The 10,745-nt window shown below is 46.1% G+C and overlaps 1 pseudogene; it reads left to right on the forward strand.

Annotated features, from left to right (window-relative positions):
• The window catches only part of LOC139407988 (protein crumbs homolog 1-like), a 31,682-nt pseudogene extending 21,328 nt beyond the window's left edge, over positions 1-10,354 (forward strand).
• Positions 10,355-10,745: the final 391 nt, after the last annotated feature.

Here is a 10,745-nt window from a genome sequence, read left to right on the forward strand (position 1 = left end):
CATGCTATTGTCTGAGGACAGCACCCCAGCAAGTAGTATTTTTTATATTTTGTTCTGTCTTTTCTGGTGGATTAAACTGAAATTGCAACCAACTTCCTGTGGCTTGTTTTAAAAATAGTGATATTTTGGAGATTATTTCATTTTCAAATAACTGTGTGGATAGACGGACCAAGGCGCAGCGTGATTAAAATTCCACATTTTATTTAAGCAAAACTTTCAAAAACAGAAAACAAACCGTGACATCAGCGGTGCACCATGCACTAACTCAAAACAATATCCTACACAGCAGGTGGAAACAGGGAACCCTTATGTATGATCCCCAATTAGAGACAACGAACCTCAGCTGCCTCTAATTGGGAACCATACCAAGAGCACCAACATAGAAATAATAAACCTAGAACACCAGTCTGTGAGTGCCATCTTAGACAGATCAGAGTGTGTCCTATCTAGTGTCGTCTGGGCTGCGTCTGTAACATGGGAACATATGGGCTTACCACACACAATATAGCATAGACTTCTTGGACAGTGAGCGAGAAAGCCATACCACTAGAAGTTGTATTTGGTATTTTTGTCACACAAAACAAATGCATAATTTGTACTATTTGGGAACCAGTAGTTGAAACCCTGAATATGTTATAATAAAACAATTACCGTCATCTTCTGTCCTCTCCCTCCCTGTCCTTCTCTGTAGAGTATGAGACGGCCCGCTTCGGCAATGAGGACTCTCAGAGCTACGCCGTTTTCACCATCACAGATGATGCAGGAAGTGACATCACTGTCTCCCTCTTTCTGCGCACACACCGCCACGCTGGCCTCTTGTTGGTGCTCGCCAATAGCACCAGCCAATACCTGCGCCTGTGGCTGGATAAGGGGCGGGTCAGAGTTCAGCTCCATAACTTTGAGACCTTGACCAGTGAGAGTTTGATTAACGATGGGGACATCCACTTTGTGAGCGTGGTTGTGGACCGTGAGCATTTGGTCCTATACGTGGCCAACCAGAAGCAGGGCTCGGTGGAGGTCAGGACGGTGGACAGTCAGATGGGGGATGTGGTGTATGTGGGGGGTCTGGCAGAGCAGAAGGCGTCATCAGCATTCGGGGGCTACTTTAAAGGCTGTATCCAGGACCTGAGGATCAACAGTGAGAGACTGCAGTTCTTCAGGCAGGACACCACAGTGACATCATATCCTCTGGTGCTCATGGCTAATGTCACGGCGGGCTGCGCTGGGGTCGACTCCTGTAGTGTGAGTGGACTGAGCAATCTTTACTACTCTCTAAACCTGCCTCTTCTACCCCTACTCTGTCCCCTTCTTTCACATGCCATACACAGTCCTGCCTTTCCCTGCTCTGCACACAGCCATGCCTTGCCCCTGCCCTACCAATTCTGCCCCAATCCCGGACTACCCTGCCCCTTCTGATCAATTCTCAGCCTTCATTATCTTACTCGCCATCACTGCGTTTGACAGCCACATATGTCACCAATCCCACACAATCAAATTAAATTGTGTTTAAGGGTGAGGTTAAAGGTGTTAATTGGAAATGCTTTTACGTAAGAGAAGACGAAAGAGACAAGAAGACAGGGAGACAATAAGGAACTGTCAACTGTTAGGGTGTGTTTACACAGGCAGCCCAATTCTGATCTTTTGCCAAATTATTGATTTGATTGGTCAAATGACCAATTAGAGGAAAAAGATCAGAATTGGGCTGCCTGTGTGAACGCAGCCATAGGGCTCAGTTGGGATCAGTGCTAGGGCTAGATTACCTGACTAAAGCACTTGAAACCTTTTAATAACATAGGCCGTAATGGCTTAATGTCCTCCATCTCACAAGGTTCGCACAAAGTAATTGAGGTTACAGCCTTATTGTAAAATTGGTTAAATAAATGTTTTCCTCATGAATCTACACACAATATCCTATAATGACAAAGCAAAAACAGTTTTTTTTTGTGTGCAAATGTATTAAAAATAAAAGCATAAATTCCTTATTCACATAAGTATTCAGACCCTTTTTTAATTTATTTAATTTTATTTATTTTACCTTTGTTTAACCAGGTAGGCAAGTTGAGAACAAATTCTCATTTACAACTGCGACCTGGCCAAGATAAAGCAAAGCAGTTCGACACATACAACAACAGAGTTACACATGGAGTAAAACAAACATACAGTCAATAATACAGTACAAAAACAAGTCTATATACAATGTGAGCAAATGAGGTGAGATAAGGGAGGTAAAGGCAATAAAAAGAGAGAGAACTGGAAGGACAGGCGGCCAAAGGAGGAATTGGTCCTGGGGGTGACCAGTGAAATATACCTGCTGGAGCGCGTGCTACAGGTGGGTGCTGCTATGGTGACCAGCGAGCTGAAATGAGACGGGACTTTACCTAGTAGGGTCTTGTAGATGACCTGGAACCAGTGGGTTTGGCGACGAGTATGAAGCAAGGGCCAGCCAACGAGCGCGTACAGGTCGCAGTGGTGGGTAGTATATGGGGCTTTGGTGACAAAACGGATGGCACTGTGATAGACTGCATCCAATTTGTTGAGTAGGGTGCTGGAGGCTATTTTGTAAATGACATCGCCGAAATCGAGGATCGGTAGGATGGTCAGTTTCACGAGGGTATGTTTGGCAGCATGAGTGAAGGATGCTTTGTTGCGAAATTGGAAGCAAATTCTAGATTTAACTTTGAATTGGAGAAGTTTGATGTGAGTCTGGAAGGAGAGTTAACAGTCTAACCAGACACCTAGGTATTTGTAGTTGTCCACATATTCTAAGTCAGAACCGTCCAGAGTAGTGATGCTGGGCGGGCGGGCAGGTGCAGGCAGCGATCGGTTGAAGAGCATGCATTTAGTTGTACTTGTATTTAAGAGCAGTTGGAGGTTATGGAAGGAGAGTTTTATGGCATTGAAGCTCATCTGGAGGGTAGTTAACACAGTGTCCAAAGAAGGGCCTGAAGTATACAGGATGGTGTCGTCTGCGTAGAGGTGGATCAGAGACTAACCAGCAGCAAGAGCGACATCAGTGATGTATACAGAGAAAAGAGTTGGCCCAAGAATTGAACCCTGTGGCACCACCATAGAGACTTCCAGAGGCCCAGACAACAGGCCCTCCAATTTGACACACTGAACTCTATCGGAAAAGTAGTTGGTGAACCAGGCGAGGCAATCATTTGAGAAACCGAGGCTGTTGAGTCTGCTGATGAGGATGTGGTGATTGACAGTCGAAAGCCTTGGCCAGGTCAATGAATATGGCTGCACAGTATTGTTTCTTATAGTTGGCGGTTAAGATATCGTTTAGGACCATGAGCATGGCTGAGGTGCACCCATGACCAGCTCTGAAACCAGATTGCATAGTGGAGAAGGTACGGTAGGATTCGAAATGGTCGGTAATCTGTTTGTTAACTTGGCTGTCAAAGACCTTAGAAAGGCAGGTTAGGATAGATATAGGTTTGTAGCAGTTTGGGTCAAGAGTGTGTCCCCATTTGAAGAGGGGGATGACCGCAGCTGCTTTCCAATCTTTGGGAATCTCAGACGACACGAAAGAGGTTATACAGGCTAGTAATCGGGGTTGCAACAATTTCGGCAGATCATTTTAGAAAGAAAGGGTTCAGATTGTCTAGCCCGGCTGACTTGTAGGGGTCCAGATTTTGCAGCTCTTTCGGAACAAAAAATGAGTTGCTGTGGGGGGTGCAGTGCTGTTGACCAGGGTAGGGGTAGCCAGGTGAAAAGCATGGCCAGCCGTAGAAAAATGCTTATTGAAATTGTCAATTATAGTGGATATATCGGTGGTGACATGAGCCATGAGAGCCGAAATTGAGCTCAGGTGCATCCGGTTTCCATTGATCATCCTTGAGATGTTTCTACAACTTGATTGGAGTCCACCTATGGTAAATTCAATTGATTGGACATGATTTGGAAAGGCACACACCTGTCTATATAAGGTCCCACAGTTGACAGTGCAAGTCAGAGATGCGCACTGAGACATGATTGTGTCGAAGCACAGATCTGGAAGGGTACCAAAAAATGTAAGCAGCATTGAAGGACTCCAAGAACACAGTGGCCTCCATCATTCTTAAATGGAAGACAAGACTCTTCATAGAGCTGGCAGCCCGGCCAAACTGAGCAATCGGGGGTCTGGCATTCTCTGGATTTATGGTGCTTTCAAGACAATTGGGAACTCGGGAAAAAACAAGATTGAATCATGATGTCAGTGATCTTCAGGTCGGAGCTCTAGAAAGATGCCTGAGTTGGAATTCCGAGTTGGATGACCGTCCAAAATGTATTTTCCTAGTCGGAGCTCAGTTCCAGTTGTCTTGAACTCACTGAAGTCTGAGATTTCCCAGTTCCAAGTTTCCAGTTGTTTTGAACACGGCAGAAGTCATGCTGGATTGACAGTAGGATTGAATGTATTTTCTGGCCCATAGTGTTGAATTCTTATCATTTTAAGCTTGGAAAAGAGACCTTTAAACCCAGGCCACACACCCACTCCACTGAACAGCAGGCTAGTGATTGCTTTGCAACGCTTACAGTTAGTCACTGATTCCTTCCAAACCACTCATTGTTGAATTTGCTATTTTGTCACACAACACAACGCCACAGAAGTTTTGAGGGAGCGTGCAATTGGCATGCTGACTGCAAAAATGTCTACCAGAGATGTTGCCAAATAATTTAATTTTAATTTCTCTAGCATAAATCTCTCTACCATAAACTGCCAACATCATTTTAGAGAATTTGTCTAACCGGCCTCACAACCGCAGACCACATGTATCCACACCAGCCCAAGACCGCCACATCTGGCTTATTCTTCACCTGCGGGATTGTCTGAGACCAGCCACCCAGACAACTGATGAAGCTGAGGAGTATTTCAGTCTGTAATAAAGGCCTTTTGTGTGGAAAAACTCCTTCTGATTGGCTGGGCCTGACTCCCCAGTGGGTGGGCCTGGCTCCCGAGTGGGTGGGCCTAAGCCCTCCGAGACTCACTGATGGCTGCGCCCCTGCCCAGTCATGTGAAATCCATAGATTAGAGCCTAATGAATTTATGAATTATAAAAGATAACCTGACTGTCCCTATATCCTTTAGTAGGAGAAATAATAATAATAATAATAATATTAATAAATGGTATTTTCTTTCTCTCCCTCTCCAGAGGAACCCTTGTCAGAACGGGGGGATGTGCTACTCCATGTGGGATGACTTCACCTGCACCTGCCCCCACAACACTGCAGGGCGGCGCTGTGAGAAAGTCAAGTGGTGTGAGCTAGCCCCCTGCCCCGCAAAGGCGGAGTGCCGCACACTCAACCAGGGATACGGATGTGAGTCATTCTTCCCTAAATCTGCTCGTCGGTCTGTGAGGTAGGACTGGGATTAGGACAGATTAGCCCGTGGTTGTATTAGTGATGATTTACATGGCCGTCTGTCTGCCCTGTCACCCCTATGATTAGCTGTCCTGGAATGAAGACAGAAACAACACTGTCACTCAGAAAAAGCAGAGGATACAGTGTTGTTGTGTCTGCCCAGCACACATTCGCTCATCATTCAGCCTCCTTGTGGTTGATTTTCTATTTATTTGTTAATGTATATTTTTCGCTTTATTCCTACTTTTATTCCATGGTCCATATTCCATCACGTTTGGGACTGATCCTGAGGGTTAAAGCCTTTATTAATTGACCACATATTTACATACATATCCCTTATTTTCCTTCCCAGGCTTCTCCAGCGCTACCTTCCTTGACAACAGCAGTGTACTGTCTTACCGCGGTAATGGCCGTATCCAACGTGGCCTGGCCAGCATCACCGCCAGCCTGCGCACCCGTAAACGTCACGTCGCCATCCTGCATGCCGAGCGTGGGCCGGAGTTTGTGACGGTGTCTGTGCAGCATGGCCTTCTCTTCTTGGAGTTACAGAGTGGGGAGGGCTCGTCCACGGTGTCCCTGAGCAGCCGCGTGGGGGTCAGCGACGGGGATTGGCACAGCGTCCACCTCTTCATGGTCACCCCATGGGCAGAGGTGTCCCGCTGGACCCTAGTGCTGGATGGGGAAGTGGAGGAAGCTGGGAGCTCCAGCAGTGAAGGGGGCAACCTGGACTTCCTCAGGGAGGGGGTGGACATCCAGCTGGGGGGGCTTGGGCCCAAGGCTGGCTGGAGCCTAGAGGGGTGCCTGGGTACTGTGGAGGTGGGGGGCATCGCCCTGCCTTACTACAGCCCCTTAGAGGTCAACCTGCCCGGATTCAGGAGGAGCAGTTCCTTCGGACATCCCCCAACCCACCCCGTAGCGGGTGCAGTGGAGGCCCGGTGTGCCAGCCCAGCCCTTGCATGAATGGAGGTAGCTGTCAGGACCTCTGGAACCTGTTCAACTGTAGCTGTGAGGAGGGCTGGACCGGACGCCGCTGTGAGCGCAACACCGACACCTGCACCTCCAATCCCTGTATCCATGGCAACTGCAGCATTCAGGGGCTGGCATATGAGTGTGCCTGTGAGTTTGGCTACACCGGGGTGGACTGTGAGGAGGAGGTGGATGTGTGTGAGAACCATCTATGCGCTCATGGAGGCACGTGTCTACATGGAGTGGACAAGTACGCCTGTCTGTGTGCAGAGAACTACACCGGACCTTACTGCAAGTGAGTCACATGGGTGGGGTTAGGAATGGAATGGAAAATCATATTTATTTTTATACAGAGGAATGAACACACAACTAAACAGTCACCTTCTTTTTATCTGCAAAGTTTTGTATTCCAAAATTGCAGTCCCTTTGAGTTTAAACACAATTTGCTAAATGTTTAAGTATTAAGTCCACAAATAGGCTTTAATAACCAACAGTTGAAAGAATAACATCATAAAACAATATTTTATGTTTTGAAAACATGGATTCTGCATTTGGAATATTTCAATGAGATAAAAGTATAATCCAAGGATCTCAAAGCAATAGGACACACCAGTGGGACTCCCTTTTAGCTCTATTACACAGTAAGGAAAAAGGAAACCATGTAAATGTTCAGATCTCTGTAAAGCACTTAAACCATGCATGAACTGTGTGTTTTAGTTGCAGCATTTCTGTTCGACTTAACGTCATATATGGCTCTAGTGTGTCGCTGTAGTCTGTGTAGTAACATTGCTGCAGTGTGTCACTGTAGTGCACTGTGTGTGGTGTATTTATCTCCCTGGTGGTTCAGCGCTACTGCCTCTCATCTCCCGTTTGCCTTGGAGCATCATCGAGGGAATGCCTTCATCCATTTATCTTGTAAACACACACTCTCTCTCACATGCACTACCAAACACTCTCTCTTTCTCTCTCGCTCACACACATTCTCTCACATCGCTCCTTCACAAGGGCGTTTTTGAAACAACATCCCTCGCTCGGCAAGCTCGAGTTTCAGACAAGATGTCTATCTTTGCTGGAAAGTTTTCATCCTAAATCATTTTTTTTAAATTCTAAACTCAGCAAAAAAAGAAACGTCCTCTCACTGTCAACTGCGTTTATTTTCAGCAAACTTAACATGTGTAAATATTTGCATGAACATAACAAGATTCAACAACTGAGACATAAACTGAACAAGTTCCACGGAAATTGAATAATGTGTCTCTGAACAAAGGGGGGGTTCAAATCAAAAGTAACAGTCAGTATCTGGTGTGGCCACCAGCTGCATTAAGTACTGCAGTGCATCTCCTCCTCATGGACTGCACCAGATTTGCCAGTTATTGCTGTGAGATGTTACCCCAGTCTTCCACCAAGGCACCTGCAAGTTCCCAGACATTTCTGGGGGGAATGTCCCTAGCCCTCACCCTCCGATTCAACAGGTCCCAGACGTGCTCAATGGGATTGAGATCCGGGCTCTTCGCTGGCCATGGCATAACACTGACATACTTGTCTTGCAGGAAATCACGCACAGAACGAGCAGTATGGCTGGTGGCATTGTCATGCTGGAGGGTCATGTCAGGATGAACCTGCAGGAAAGGTACCACATGAGGGAGGAGGATGTCTTCCCTGTAACGCACAGCGTTGAGATTGCCTGCAATGACAACAAGCTCAGTCCAATGATGCTGTGACACACCGCCCCAGACCATGACGGATCCTCCACTTCCAAATCGATCCCGCTCCAGAGTACAGGCCTCAGTATAACACTCATTCCTTCAACGATAAACGCAAATCTGACCATCACCCCTGGTGAGACAAAAGCGACTCGTCAGTGAAGAGCACTTTTTGCCAGTCCTGTCTGGTCCAGCGACGGTGGGTTTGTGCCCATAGGCGACATTGATGTCTGGTGAGGACCTGCCTTACAATAGGCCTACAAGCCCTCACTGCAGCCTCTCTCAGCCTATTGCAGACAGTCTGAGCACTGATGGAGGGATTGTGCATTCCTGGTGTAACTTGGGCAGTTGTTGTTGCCATCCTGAACCTGTCCCGCAGGTGGGATGTTCGGATGTATCGATCCTGTGCATGTGTTGTTACACGTGGTCTGCCACTGTGATGACGATCAGCTGTCCGTCCTGTCTCCCTGTAGCGCTGTCTTAGGCGTCTCACAGTACGGACATTGCAATTTATTGCCCTGGCCACATCCTCATGCCTCCTTGCAGCAAGCCTAAGGCATGCTCATGCAGATAAGCAGGGACCCTGGGCCTCTTTCTTTTGGTGTTTTCAGAGTCAGTAGAAATGCCTCTTTAGTGTCCTAAGTTTTCATAACTGTGACCTTAATTGCCTGCAGTCTGTAAGCTGTTAGTGTCTTAACGACCGTTCCACAGGTACATGTTCATTAATTGTTTATGGCTCATTGAACAACCATGGGAAACAGTGTTTAAACCCTTTACAATGAAGATCTGTGAAGTTATTTGGATTTTTACGAATTATCTTTGAAAGACAGAGTCCTGAAAAAGGGACGTTTCTTTTTTTGCTGAGTTTATGTATTCTCTCTCTCTCTCTCTCCAGTGATCGCATTGAGGAAATGCCATGGTACATAGACACCAGAAAATTGTAAGTTTTATTATTTGATACTCCTCCCACCTATTTCAAGAAATGACATAACAACCAGCACCAGTGTTTTCCCCCTACATATCCGGACATTGTAAGTCCATCAGAGCAGGACAGAGTCTGTGATGTTTTAAAGTCCTATAGGAGTGGTTTAATGTCCTGTTCTTGAGGAGCAGTCAGGGGTCTAAATGTCTCTATCCTGATCTCCCCCTACATCCTGTAGTCTCCCAGTGGGGAGACAGACAGTACATCCCACTCCCCCTAGTTCACACACACATATTAGTAGACAATAAAACCCTTTACCCTATAACCCCCTGCCCCCCCATTGTTTAACATCAGGTGGTGCTTCTTCTACGCACCACTACTCGCTCAACCCCACTACCTGAAGCAAGACAATGTCCTGCCCCCTTCCCATCGAAATCTCTCTTATGCACACACACCCTCTAGAGGAGTGTGCCTGTCTGATTGTGTGGCCTGTATGTGGTTTTCTCTCCTCAGTAGGCCCAAGCTGCCTGTGTCTGTCTGTGGAGATGCTGCCAGAAACTACATCTGCTTCAACGCAGGGAACTGCACTGAGAGGGACCTGTCTTGCGACTGTCTACCCGGCTTCACTGGACACCGGTAAGAGAAAGAGTTAAATAAAGAAAAGAGAAGGATACAGAGTGAAAAAGGAAAGAAGGCGCTAGAGATAATCTAAAAGTATACCCAGAAAATAGGTGAACTTTGTAAAACATTCATTAGACACAGACCATCTTGACGTTGTGTGTCGTCTCGTTTTTTTTCTGCCTCTGTTTCTATATCTGACCCTCATCCTGCGTGAAGCTGTGAGCAGGAGGTGGATGAGTGCAAGTCCAACCCCTGCCTGAACGGGGGCTACTGCCGAAACCTCATTAACAACTACCACTGTGTGTGTGACATGAGTTTCGCCGGGGACAATTGCCAGGTCGACGTAAGCGACATTTACTTTTACATGGCCGTTCTGTTCTGGCAGAACCTCTTCCAGCTGATCTCTTTCCTCATCCTGAACCTTGATGACGATCCTGTGATCGACTGGGGAGGGCAAGACGACTGAGAGAGAGAGAGAGTGTGTGCTCGCGCGTGTGTTTGTGCATGTGCGTTCGAGTGGTGTATAAACTTGAGATTTATGGTGATGGGTGTTTAAGGTGTTAAATGCCTGTTCAATGAAAAACAGCTATGTTCTAAATAGTGTGAGTGCTGTTATATCTGTGTCTGTGTATTACATTACCACTGGGGTTAGCAGAGAGGATTCTTTAGGGATTAAATCCAGCTGTGACAGCTGACCACTGAGAACTTGAATTAAGAAACAATAGGAGTTGTTCCTGAACTGGGCCAATGAGAAATTGGAGCCCTGGACAAGACTTAATGTCTCTTAGTGTAAAAGTACAACTTAGCAATAGGTTTAATTGTTTTTCTATTGTTCAGGTGAGCCAAGTTTAAATGTATTATCTTCCTTTTCTGACAAGAGCACAGAGCTGTTTTTTTGTGCCTTAAAACAACAATTTTTTTATGGGCAGCAGATTTTTATAAAAAGTGGTGTGATTTTGGAATATCCTCTCTGTTGGATATGACAATATGAATATCCTTTGGGCGATGTTGCTAAACTAACACAGATCAGGTAGCATTATATTGTACATTAGACTAAGCTATACAGAAACTATAATAACGGGTATTTTCCATGGACCAAATGGAAAACAAGACACAGGTTTTGCAATTACACAGAATCGTCAGTGTGGAATCACCATTTCCAAAAGGAATGTTTTGTTATTGAAAAACAA

Source organism: Oncorhynchus clarkii, chromosome 4, assembly GCF_045791955.1.
Source record: "Oncorhynchus clarkii lewisi isolate Uvic-CL-2024 chromosome 4, UVic_Ocla_1.0, whole genome shotgun sequence".
Taxonomy (NCBI): Eukaryota; Metazoa; Chordata; class Actinopteri; order Salmoniformes; family Salmonidae; genus Oncorhynchus; species Oncorhynchus clarkii.